This window comes from Dicentrarchus labrax, unplaced genomic scaffold (assembly GCF_905237075.1).
Source record: "Dicentrarchus labrax unplaced genomic scaffold, dlabrax2021, whole genome shotgun sequence".
Taxonomy (NCBI): Eukaryota; Metazoa; Chordata; class Actinopteri; family Moronidae; genus Dicentrarchus; species Dicentrarchus labrax.
This window is the reverse complement of record NW_026136712.1, coordinates 9,612,172-9,624,375: the sequence shown is the minus strand read 5'-3', so window position 1 is coordinate 9,624,375 and position 12,204 is coordinate 9,612,172. Positions and strand designations below refer to the sequence as shown.

The window sequence follows — 12,204 nt, the reverse complement described above, 5'->3', positions numbered from 1 at the left end:
AACTGTAGTGGAAACAAAAAGCACAAAAGTAGTGCTTTTGCTCCTTTTTAGTGTTGTAGCCTATTTAATATGCTGAAGCAAATTGCAATAACAGCTGATAGGAAGTAGTCATTGTTTTGATTTTACAGATTTTACTCAGTATGTAAGTCAAACTTAGCAGTCTTTCCATTTTTTTATGTATTTTATTTTGCTTTCAATTCCTTTACTATATCTTAACATCACACTTGAATTTAACTTCGGGTTTCAAAACATTAAGTGCGGGCTGCATTTTCTCTCTCATTCTCCTCTAGTTTTCACTATTTTGCTTTCATTTTTCATCCTCCTCATGTCTCTGATCTCTCTTTTCTCTCTTTTTTGTGGCCTCTCTCTTCTCTCTTTTCATCAGGAACAAGCAGCTGTTCAGCACTCAGCCTGTGATCACTGTTGAGAGGCACCTGAAACCTGCACTAGCTTTCTTATCCTCTCTCATTCTTCCTCACTCTTCCTGTCACCGACACACACTCACACATTTGTATGCTCCTTTTTACCATCGTGTCCCAGTCTTTCTCCTTTTACAGAGACGTCCCGTAAGTGTTCTCAGTCTAAGCGGGATAGAGAGGATATGATTAGCGACACAGCTTTGCCCTCCATTTGAAATGGCCTTCTGAACAACTGGTGTGCATTATGCCTTGATTAGTCCCCTAATTTGGTCTGTCTCATGCAACAAACAGATGTTCACACACATTCACCATCACACCAGCCACAAAACTGTGTTCCAGGAACGTGGCAATCACAGCGGCCATTTTTGCCCTTGTATTTTTCATTACCCTCATTATCATAACCTAATTATTCTGAACTGTTTAACAAAAAGTCAAGTGGACATGATATAATGCACAACAGAGGGACACGAGTCAACCTGAACAGCAGAGTGGTAGCCTCTCCATCATGGATTATGTCTTAATTCATCTCTGCCTTTTACACAGACCGGTGTTAGATGGATTAGAGACTGTGGAGGATTTTCAGTGTTGCTGTTATACACAAGCTGTTGATGGTTGTGAAACTGGTCAGATCCGGTGGAGTTACTCAGGAATTTCACAGTCATTGACATTGACTGATCAACTACTGCCAAGATAAAATCTCTAATCTCTAGACGTAGGCTGGAACAGATAGACACACAAATGCAAACACACAAAGAACATACTTGCACTGACTGTAACAAAACATTTCCTTTGTCTTCTGACTGAGACACTCTTGCACACAAACATGCAGGCTTCATTTGGGAATACACTGTGTGAGTCAGTCCAAATTTGAATTGTGGCAGACCCCACAAATAGCAAGTGGTTTTACGGATCTTGTCTCTCGGCTGTTGAAGCTTACACAATACACATTTTGACAAAGCACCGGCACCACACAATTATACAATAGCAGTCAAGTCTTTTGATCAGCCGCTTGTTTTGTGTACACTGGCACTGAAGAAAAACCTAAAACAGAAAAAACAGATCCCACAGCAAGGCAATCGGGGAAGATTATGGTTTGTCATCGGAAATGCTTTTCTGGGGGTCAAGAGAGGCCAAACCATCCACAATTCCTTTGTAGAGTGGTCAGCTTTAAGGGGTGAATATGCTTTACCTTCCCTGCCCTGTTTACATCTGGCATTAATATGCATCTTGATTAATCTGATCACAAATGGATAGCTTAAAGTACAGGTGTTAATGCACCTAAGACGCACTGAGACTAGACGCACAATTGGAGATGGTTTGGGCCAGATATGGCCACATACTTTTAGCAGTGTGTACGCAAACTTGTCCTGTTCCACATTGAAGGACTGTCTACACAACTGAGGTCCTCTACAAAAGTGGAAGTATGTACTCGTGCCACCAACAGCCTCATATTAAAGTGTGAAACAAGAAGAAGAAGCCACAACAACTGGCAAAATAGACTCTAGTGGATGAAGTACACACATAACACACTGTTTCTTGTCCTCCAGCTGCTCTCTATGATTGATGGAGCTTCCTGATGATCAGATAGCTCTACTTGTTGCTAAAGTAACTGCTTAAGAAAAACAAACAAACTGTAAAATTATTACCAAATCTCTGTTGGGTAATCTTGCTAAACTGTTGACTTATTTACAACCTGTCTGATTATCTAAACCATTAAATTACTGATAAAAACTATGGCTAAAACTAAAAAAACTCCATGTTGTATTAAACTTAATAAACTAAGTGCGCAGACAAACTGTGACTCTGTGGTGAAACACCATGAGTAAAACACAACATCTTAAGGTTAAAAAGCAGTGGTGAACAATCACAAAGAGAGAGATAGAGCAACACTACATACCTAAGGTCAACCCCAAGACCTCCTTCCCTGACCCGGAGACCCCTCTAATCGCTCATTCTTTGAAAGAAAGAGACAAGACTAAAGAGGAGGTTAGGAAGAGAGAGAGAAAGATCAAGAGAGGGGGAGAGTGGATGAGGGAAGTGAAGGGCCCCTGCGGGCATCTTAAATCACAGCAGGCCCAGACATACCCTTCACCAAAGAATTGGGAGCAGATTCACACTTTCCACAAATGACCACTGACTTGCTTAAATACCTGCAGCTAGATGCAGGTGGTGCCTGAGGGGTGACAGTGAGGAACTACCCCCTCAGTACTGAACTCTTGTGTTTCTGTTTCTCAGATGTTTGCTTGGAATTGTGCAGATGCAGTTTCACTTACGTCTGTTGATTTGTTTCATAAACTTGTATTTATGCCCCAGATTGTAGGTAAAAATGTCTCTGTTTACTGTTCACAGAGAGAAAGAGCACACAGGGAGGGAGAAGTCAGGTGGTGCCAGAGATGGGATTTCGCTGATTCAATATTTACTCATCAAACAAAATTATTTCCTGTAAGCACTTGGCCAAACTCTGGCTCTCACCACCTCACTCTTTCGCTCTTAGTCTGCTCGTGTTTTGTCTCTCTCTTTCTCCCCCTCATCTTCTGGCCGGTTCCCTTTCAATGTCGTAAACTTCCACAGAATTTGTTTTCCCTCTCCGGCCCATTTTCTCTTTATTTCCTGCATCTTCTTTCTCAAGAACTGATTTATTCTACCTCTCTCTCACCACTGCAAGCCCTTCATCCTTTTCTTCCTGTAATTTTTTTGACCCTGCTATCTCTCTGTCTCCATGCCCCCATCCAAAAGACATTAGACACTAAATAAGCAGTGAGCAAACATCCGTCTATCCACCCACGCATCTGTTCGGCAAGGCTGATGATTGAGCTGTGTACACAGTGCAAGTGAGCTGGTTTGACTTTGGGAGTTATGCTAAATATTATACTAACTGAGGTTCTCATGGGTGTGTGCAGGACAAGTGAGTGTGTTTTAGCGTTTGATTAAGTCCACGAAATGTCCACACCTTTTAAAAGGTTCTATATGTGAGTTTGTCTTTCTTTGTCCCTGTGGGTTTGGCTGTTGAGCAATTGCACAGTATATGTCTGTATGCACATACACATATATACCACAACCGTGAACAGTGCAAGGACACTGAGTGTGTTTCTGGAGAGCATTAGGTGGTTTTCTGCTGGGAAGACAACTATATGGCTTCTCGCTCCCCGCCCCCCCCAAAACTGAAAAAAAAGAAGGCGCTCAGTCCTGGCAGATGTGCCGTCAAAGTCGGCATCTTTCAGACCTTTGAAAAATAGCCTTTATGTCAAAACCAGCTCGCTTGGACTGAAGGTACACATGGAAAGTAGTGGAAGAGCTCCAGGGGAAAACGTTTTGAGGGGAATATTTTAAGTCTTTATCATGAAGGTAGTCGTCTGTCTGTCGACACGTTTGGTGTGGCTGCTTGTACTGTATGCCCAGAAGCTGACGTAGTTTCCCCTTGTGATGCCTGTGCGTGTGTGTGTTTGTGCACGTGCACGCATATGCACATCTGTCCATTTCTTGCTGTGTGTGAGGCTGTGGATTCAAAACCATCCCACCCAAGGTTGGTGCATTCGGGCCATGATGCTGTAGCTGAAAAGACTGGAAACGGGCCTCGAACCAGGAAGAAGATCCATAGTCCGTGTTGTTGTGCTCCCCTCTGAGGTCAAGAGCTCTTAATGCTTAATGGGGGGGGAATAATGCCATAATTAAATTCTGCAGGCTCTTCAGATAGCAAGGGCTGCTTGCACAGCTGGCCTCTCACCAAGCTACTCTCTTCTACAATGAGAAATTTTTAATCATAGGACATGTTGTTCACTTGGGCTTATTAATGTTGCTCGAAACAAATGTTCCTTTTTACTTTTGTTATTAGACAAAGAAATAAAAGTGAATGGAAAACATTTATATCACATAATACACTGCCATTAGCCATCATTTGATGACCTTGAAAAAAGGGAACTCTTGCTTGTGGGTTCTTTGGTGGTTGTGTGTTTATTCCCCATGTTAAAGCACTAGTTTGATATTTTGAGAGATTTATTTATTTGCTTTCTTGCCATGAAATGAGAAGATTGATACCTTGTTCACGTCTAAGAATGGTATAGATGGTTTCCCTCAAAATAGTTCCTTTGAGCTCCTAAACATAGGCTTTTACGCCACATTTGTCTGTTCATTAAACAGTCAGTGCTTGCAGTGATTGATAAAAGTTTGCGAATTAGATTTTGTTTCTGTCATTCTGCTGCCTTCATTGGTAGCTATTTTTTATGTTGAGTGGGTCTACATGCAAAGGCCTTCACAGGGCTTTTACTTTTGTCAGGGGTACCTCAGGTGTTTTGTTTCAGGACTTTGAGAAGGCATTGGAATGAATGCTTGCTCTCTCTCTCTCTCTCTCTCTCACACACACACACACACACACACACACACACACATGCACACACAGAGGGAAGTTCACTCCTCACTCCACAGACTTCAAAGCTAGCTGTCCCTTGAGGAACTTCAAACGCTGGGGAGGCCATTAAAAGACAAAAATTATTTTCTGTAAGGCCGTGATTTATTTGATTGAAAAATGAAACCACTAACCCAACAGAAATTATTTTTCCTTCCCAGGGCCTGCTATACCAGGCAGAACCTAAATTGCTACCAGGTGGGAATCCTCTTAAGAGCAGAAAGGCTCAGCCCGAAGAGCCGATGCTTTCTTGCTTGCTCTTGTCTTCCAGTCTCGACTCTATATCTCATTTTGTCTTTTTCTGTCTCCCCCTTTTCTTCAGTATCTCATTCCTTCATTAACGAGTAATAAGAAATGCACACACACCCTCTAGTCTCTTTTAAGCCTTTATGTTTGGTGGAGTGTAAGTGAAGCCTTAGCCTGCAGTGCTAGCAAACAGTCCCTCACAGCCATCAGTCAATGAAGAAAAGATAAAAGAGGTGGAGAATCAGTGTGCTGAGTGTGTGTGAGAAATAAGGAGGCAGTGAAATTCAAGAGCTTGAAAGGGTGATGCGCTTGATGGAGTGTGTGTTTTGAGACCGAGGGACAGGTGAAAAGTTTGAGGGAGTGAATTAAGAGAATGGGCAAATGAGGACTGCCCTCTCAAGGAGAAGAGAGGGGTGAAGAGGAAGATAAGGAGGAAGCACTTGAAAGAGATTTGAAATTGATAGAAGCAGGCATATAGACAGAAAGGAAAAAGTAGATTATATGATTATAGACTCAGGGTGGTAAATTGAATACTTGCTGCTTGAATGTTAAAGTTAAATTATGCTACTAACAGCATAAACTGGACTTGAACAACCACAATGTAACAGAAGTCAAAGTAATTAAAAGCAGATTGGAACGCGTTCACATTTAGTCTCTGGTGCTGGTTTAAAGTCATTTGGGGGAAATTTAGGAACTGGGGTGCACACCAAAAATGACATCATTCATCATAAAACAGTTGCTGTAAATCTCTGAATGTTACAGATGATATTATATGATCTTTATCAGTGTGTCATTGATTGCACAAGCTTTACAATAGGACCATTTGTGCAGTCTGTATTTAATTGCCCCAAACAGCGAATGTACCCACTGTACAGGCATTAGCAGTAGTGTGTGTTCATGTTTTCGTTTGGCTCAGCCTCCAACTGAGCTCAGAACTCCAGTTCTCTGTTATTTGCCTTTAGTTCCTTTATTTCTTCTCTCTCTTATGAAGTACATTCATAAAGCCCCGGGATTTGTTGCTCTGCTCGAAATATTTGATGCACCAAAGGACACGTCTTCACCTCAGTCTCCAAGAGCCTATTTGTATCAATCCATGACTATTTGATCTTTCTATTGACTTTGTATCCATAGAATTCACTTACTTTTCTGTCTGAATATACCTCAAGAGCATGAAGATGTGCTGGCAGTTAAATTTTTCTGATGTAAGACGTTATGTGAGAGTAAATGAAAGCAGCCAGTTGGACATCCGCTCATCCAACCAGTGATGTGAGAACCAGGCACTTCCATTAAAGGGTTCTGGATTTAATTGTAAGCAAACTACTCAGTGTTTGCACTCGGTGTGACAGACTACTACACCAACACAATGCAGGGGGCTTTGTTGGTTTGGTCCTGTCGGTATTGGGTACAGACATTTGAGCTTGTTAGAGAAATGTAAATGCTTTTGAAAAAGCATAAGGCATTGCACCAGGATGATGGAAGCAGGCATAAAGACAGAAAGGAAAAAGTAGATGATTATAGACTCAGGGTGTTCAATTGAATACTTGCTGCTTGCATATTAAAGTAAAATTATGCTAATGACAGCATAAACTGGACTTGAACAACCATGGTTGTTACAGAAGTGAAATTAAGGGGTTTGTGTCTGTGCTTTCGTGAAGTAAAGAGAAACAGAAAAAATTAGTTTCTTACAGCTTAGAAGGCGATATTTTCACCAACTGTCTGTGGTGTGACCGTTTTGGCCACTCAGCACTTGAACACATTTCAAGCATGTTTGGTCCATCCATGTCTATGTCCCCCTGTTTGTTTATGAGTGCGTCCGCGTGCTCCTGTGTTTGCGTGCGTGTGCAGCACTGATGAAATTGCGTCTCCTCCTCCTCCTCCTCCTCCTCCTCCTCCTCCTAATGTTATCTCACTTCCTCTGGGCCCCTGACAAACCCACCAAACAGGGAGAAAGTAGAGCGCTTTATTGGGACGCCTGTCAGGACTCCCCCTGGATTTATGGCCAACAGACAGTGTTTATCACTCAGCCGAGAGAGGCAGAGTAAAAAAGGGGAGGGAGGGTGAAGAAAAACAGGGTAAAGGAACAGAGCGATCCTATCCTTAATTTGCATATAGAACCGCTCAAACTGACTGGAACCATTTCTAGAAAGGAATCATTAAATTATTACACTGCTAACATCTTGAACACATTCACAAGACAAACCAGTGCCACTGGAAATGTTTGTTGAATTTATTATGTCAACTGTTCAACATCATTGGAAACTAATTGCACATTTTTGCTTGTTTGCAAAAGGCAAAGCCAGCGGAATAAACATAATTTCTGTTGCTTTGACTGATCAACAACGGATGGTGACAAGGTGCTAACAGAGAGTTGAGTCATGCTCTCTCTTTTTTTTACATGCAATTAGCATCTGTTGGGTATTATTGGCGTATTTGAATGCTTGGAAAGGCCTTTGTCCACTGCATTTTCTCTCCACTTTGAATCTTCTCATTCTGTTTAGGTCTTCATTTTGGTCTTGGAAGTCCCAACGAACAACAAGGGGAATGATTCAGGCTAAATGTACATTTGTTTAAACTAAATCACAATTGTAAAGTTGGGTTTGGATGTGCTGTGACAATATTTTGTGTACTGGAAATTTTTATACAAACAGGTTTTCCAAACTTGAGCGAGATAAACATGCTTGTTTTTCATACCAGCTCAGTTTTTCATTAATGAGGTCTGTACAGTGCTTTCCCAGTCTTGAATCACTCAAGGACACGCCATCTATAGTTAGCAATTAGTCCTCTGCTCTGAATCATAGCTAAGCTCTTAATAGCATGAGTCAGTGGTAGCTGATTGGTACTTTATTTATTCTGCTTAGCAGATAGCATATCTCTTGGTTTATTAGGATGAAAGCATAATTCTAATGTTGTTATATGTTGTGGCTGTTATATCTGTTTTTTCCAACAACTTGTGAAGACTTTTCTGGAGCTAACTTAGTTATAGTTAGTTGTTATTTTGTGGCTTCTTTGTGCTCAAAACTGTTTTCTTGTTTTGGGTTATGGTTTCACATACAGCGCTGCTTCACTGACACTGATTCTGGGTCAAAATAAGGCAACACAGTGACGGACCACAAAGGTGCAACACTGACATTGTAGACAAACTGAGATCTTATTGGCAGAAACTATTCATAAAAGAGTCTCAGGGGAGAGTTTGCAGCCCTTCATCATCTACCTTCTCTCACCATCCTATATCTCTGTCTGCTGAGAGGATGAATTAGGGATGACAGAGCCTCCGTATAGGCTTTTAGTGAAGGGGAAAGGAGGAGGGAGGGAGTGGGAGAAGCGGGTTAACTGAGTCATTAACACATGATGATTTAACTGGTTTGATTTAGTGCCGCGCTACGCGTTTCTGGCATCTGAGGCTATCCTCTTGTGGATTGGAGGGGAAAGAGTTTTCTTTTCCCTCGCAACATCCTTCCTTCCTGCCCCTGAGGAGTTCCCCTCTGTGTGCTCTAATACAGCCTCTCTTCCCTCACCTTCTCTCTTCCTCCTCTTCTTTTTCCGCATCTTTTTAATCTAACCCAACCCCTTCGTTTTTTATCATGTTCCTTCCACCTTTTATCCAGACTCCTCTCATTTTCTCATTTTCTCCATCTCTTCCCCAGTGTTCATTTGTATTAAGATTTAATGCCCCCAAACAAGCTTTCTGTGTCAGCCCACTGAGAGTGTCAGCAGGGGCGCTCTGTTCCCCCTTCTGTCTCTGCTGTGAGAATCGCTCTCAAAGCTGCTTAGGCACACACTCACTCACGGGGTGCTTGGTTTTGGGCACAAAAATACACACTCTCAGGCATACACACATGCAGTGTCACTCACTTTTGAGCATACACACTGTGCCTGAGGACGGTGTCACGCAGGCTCTGACCAGGCCTCATCTCACCCCCGCCCTAGAGGAGCACTGAATGCACTATAGGAGTGTGTGTGTGTGTGTGTGTGTGTGTGTGTGTGTGTGTGTGTGTGTGTGTGTGTGTGTGTGTGTGTGTGTGTGTGTGTTTGTGTTTGTGTGTGTGTACTACATCCTTACCAATCACGTTTCACCTACCCCATGGATCCCTCTCTATGGGAGGCGGGACTCCCTGCCTGACCATCAGGAATTAAATCAAACAGCATCATGATTGGATTTGGGCTTTCATACACACACACACACACACACACACACACACACACACACACACACACACAGACACACACACTCCTCCCACTGCCTCGATAAGCACCCTGAGGCCTCGCACTCGCCATGCACATCCACACGTTGGCATACACCTAGTGCTCACTTTTGTTACTTTGCTGCTCGCCTGTTTCCTCACGATTTCCTGATCTCATGGGTACCCACACTGCTGCCCATACACACACGCGCACACGCACACACACGCACACACACACACACGCACACACACTCAAAAGCTAACAAGAACTAGGGCAGGAGGTGTAGCTCTAATCTCCCTCTACATCTCCTCTTTCTTCCTCTTCTCTTATTTCTTCTTTTTTCCCCTTTTGTTTTTTTCCTCCCTAAAGCCCTTAATCAGAGGGACCCCCTGTCCCTCCCTCTTTCTACCCGCGGGGTGTCCCAATTCACCAACCTGGTGAATAATTAATGCCGGCAGGCCGAGTTGATTAAAATAACACATCAGGTCTCCTTCATTGAGAAGAGGCATGGCTCTACTGTGATATTGTAAGCCGCGGCAGAGGGGAGCGTTATTCTTCATATTAACCTTGATTAAGATTTTATGGGTGTAAGACCATATGTGGACTCATGTGGTTTTGTAGCAGGTTATGGTGGTTTGGACAAGAGTGAAAGACACAACTTGAGTTTTTAAGCCAATAACAATAGCGTAATGCAAGTTTTTAAAAATGATATATTGGCCCATAATAATTTTTTGTGACTTGTGACCTCAGATATGTACTGAGCGGGACATTTTATATTTGAAAGCTTACCTCAAATATACAGAATCTTTGGCAAATATGCCGATACTCATATATATGAGACGAGTTAGAATCAGTGATGACCGATGTATTGTTCCGTCTTTATCACAAATTTCATTCAACTTCCTTCCAGAACTCACTGAAAATCCAGTCTGTCGCTTCATTCCTCTCCTCCTTCTCCCTCGCTACTTCTCTGTGTTGTTCCTCTGTTCATAAAGTTTTAAATTGAAGCAGATGGCATTCATGGGTGACACATGATGCATGTTCATGTTCGCTAATTACGTCTTTGCCGTGCCGTTGGCCTGTCTGCTTTGATTCCCTCGCTCCAACAGCTGTACATTTGCTAGTGTCAACCCCTCCCCTCTGTTCTCGGCCCCCCTTTTCCATCTCTGCTGTATGTTCTATCGCTATGGCTCCAATAATTCTGTCAGAGCCGTCTTTAAAGAGGAGACTGTAACAAATAGTGTGGAATCAAAGGCGCTGCAGACTTAAAAAGAGAAAAGGATTGCGATTGTGCGTATGTGAGTGTGTGTACAACTTTAATAAGGCATGTTTCCTTTTGAAATGCCATCTCATACAGGGGGAGGCAGGTTGTAGTGTGTGTGTGTGTGTGTGTGTTAGATATAGTTAAGTTCGTGCTCAAGTGGGCTTGTTTACCATTCTTAGCTGCTGTGAGCTGTGAGAGGATGACTGGCCAAACACTGCTAATGAGTTCTCAGCCCTCTTCAACACAGACACACACTTACACACACACACACACACACGCTTGTGTCTCTGCTCTACTCTACTCTGAAACATCGTTGCAACCACTGGGGGTCATTGTTCCCCATAGCTCCGGCACAACCTCTGTTGTTCTGTTTGTGTGTGTGTGTGTGTGTGTGTGTGTGTGTGTGTGTGTGTGTGTGTGTGTGTGTGTGTGTGTGTGTGTGTGTGTGTGTGTGTGTGTGTGTGTAGGTGTGTGGGTAGGTGTGTACAGGTCCACACCAGTGTCGGTCGCCTTGAGACCCTGCTCACCAGACTCACACTATGCACCCAAACATATTTGCACCTCATTTGTTAATACATTACAACAAGGGAGACTGAGAAATGTCTGAATAAAGGAGGGAGATTGGGTCACTGCTCTGTTTCAATTATTTATTCATTTGTGACCTTGTTTCCCAAAAAGCACATTTTTGATTCCGGCAAGTAAGCATTTTTACGGTCTTACTCACAGTGGTTCTACTTTTCTCTTTTTTTTGTGTTGTTTTGCTTTAGATCGCTCTCCTTCGTCTGTGTGTGTTCTCTCATTTCACTGATCTTTTCCCCTGATTACCTATTTTGCCTCACTCTTTCATGCTTCTCCCTTCTTATCCCTTTTTTCTCTAGTTAGCATTCTCTCTGAGAATATATTTGGTTGCTCCCTTTTATGTTTTTTTTTCTCTATCAATAGAAGTTATCTAATTTTAAGCTTGCTTTGTTCGGCCAATAGGCTTTTATTGTTCTCCATCGGTGCTAAATAAGCAGTCGTTCTTGTTATCTATAATGCTACTCTGCTGTTGCTAAGTGCCAGGAGTTACTTGACTCCAGACAGACTTTCACCTCCTCAGGTGAGTTGCAAGTCGGTACCACCTGTTAATGGGATTACCATTTGACCTTCGATCCCTCACGGCTAGCTAGCAATGTACGGAGCAAGCACATGATGGCTGGCGGATTAATGCCTGATCCCTGGATATACTAAAGCTTGTTTGGTCAAGAAACCAATCCTGCAACTTCCTTGTTCATATGGAGGCCACAGACAGACTGGAGGGAGTACACACACACACACACACACACACACACACACACACACACACACACACACACACACACACACACACACACACACACACAAAAAACACACACACACACATACACACAAACACAAACACAAATAGCCAGCCAGGAAGCTAACCTTCATCAAGTGACCGCGTGTTGTTTTTACAATCAGCTTTCTGGATTGCAGCTCAGACGGCCCTCCTCCCCATCGCTGTCTCTCTCCCATCACAAAGAGCGGGTGCTTTACGACGGTCTGGCTGCAGTAAAAGCCAAGGGTTGTGGTGGGGGGGTGGGGGGGCACAGAAGGCTGTCGGAGAGGATGTAAATTACACAAATAAAACTCCACACTGGCACTGAGCTTCCCCCAAGAGAGAGGCAGAGTGA

The 12,204-nt window shown here is 43.0% G+C and overlaps 2 protein-coding genes across 6 annotated transcripts in view; one reads left to right on the top strand and one right to left on the bottom strand.

The window, feature by feature from the left end:
* lrrc3ca (leucine rich repeat containing 3Ca) overlaps window positions 1-10,312 on the bottom strand; it is a 148,694-nt gene extending 138,382 nt beyond the window's left edge. Inside the window, exon 1 of the mRNA XM_051418814.1 lies at window positions 10,309-10,312. The gene's annotated coding sequence lies outside the window, so the exon portion shown is untranslated. The remainder of the gene's footprint in view (window positions 1-10,308) is intronic.
* Window positions 1-12,204, top strand: part of raraa (retinoic acid receptor, alpha a) — a 136,331-nt gene that overhangs the window by 71,157 nt on the left and 52,970 nt on the right. The gene's annotated exons all lie outside the window — the stretch shown is intronic.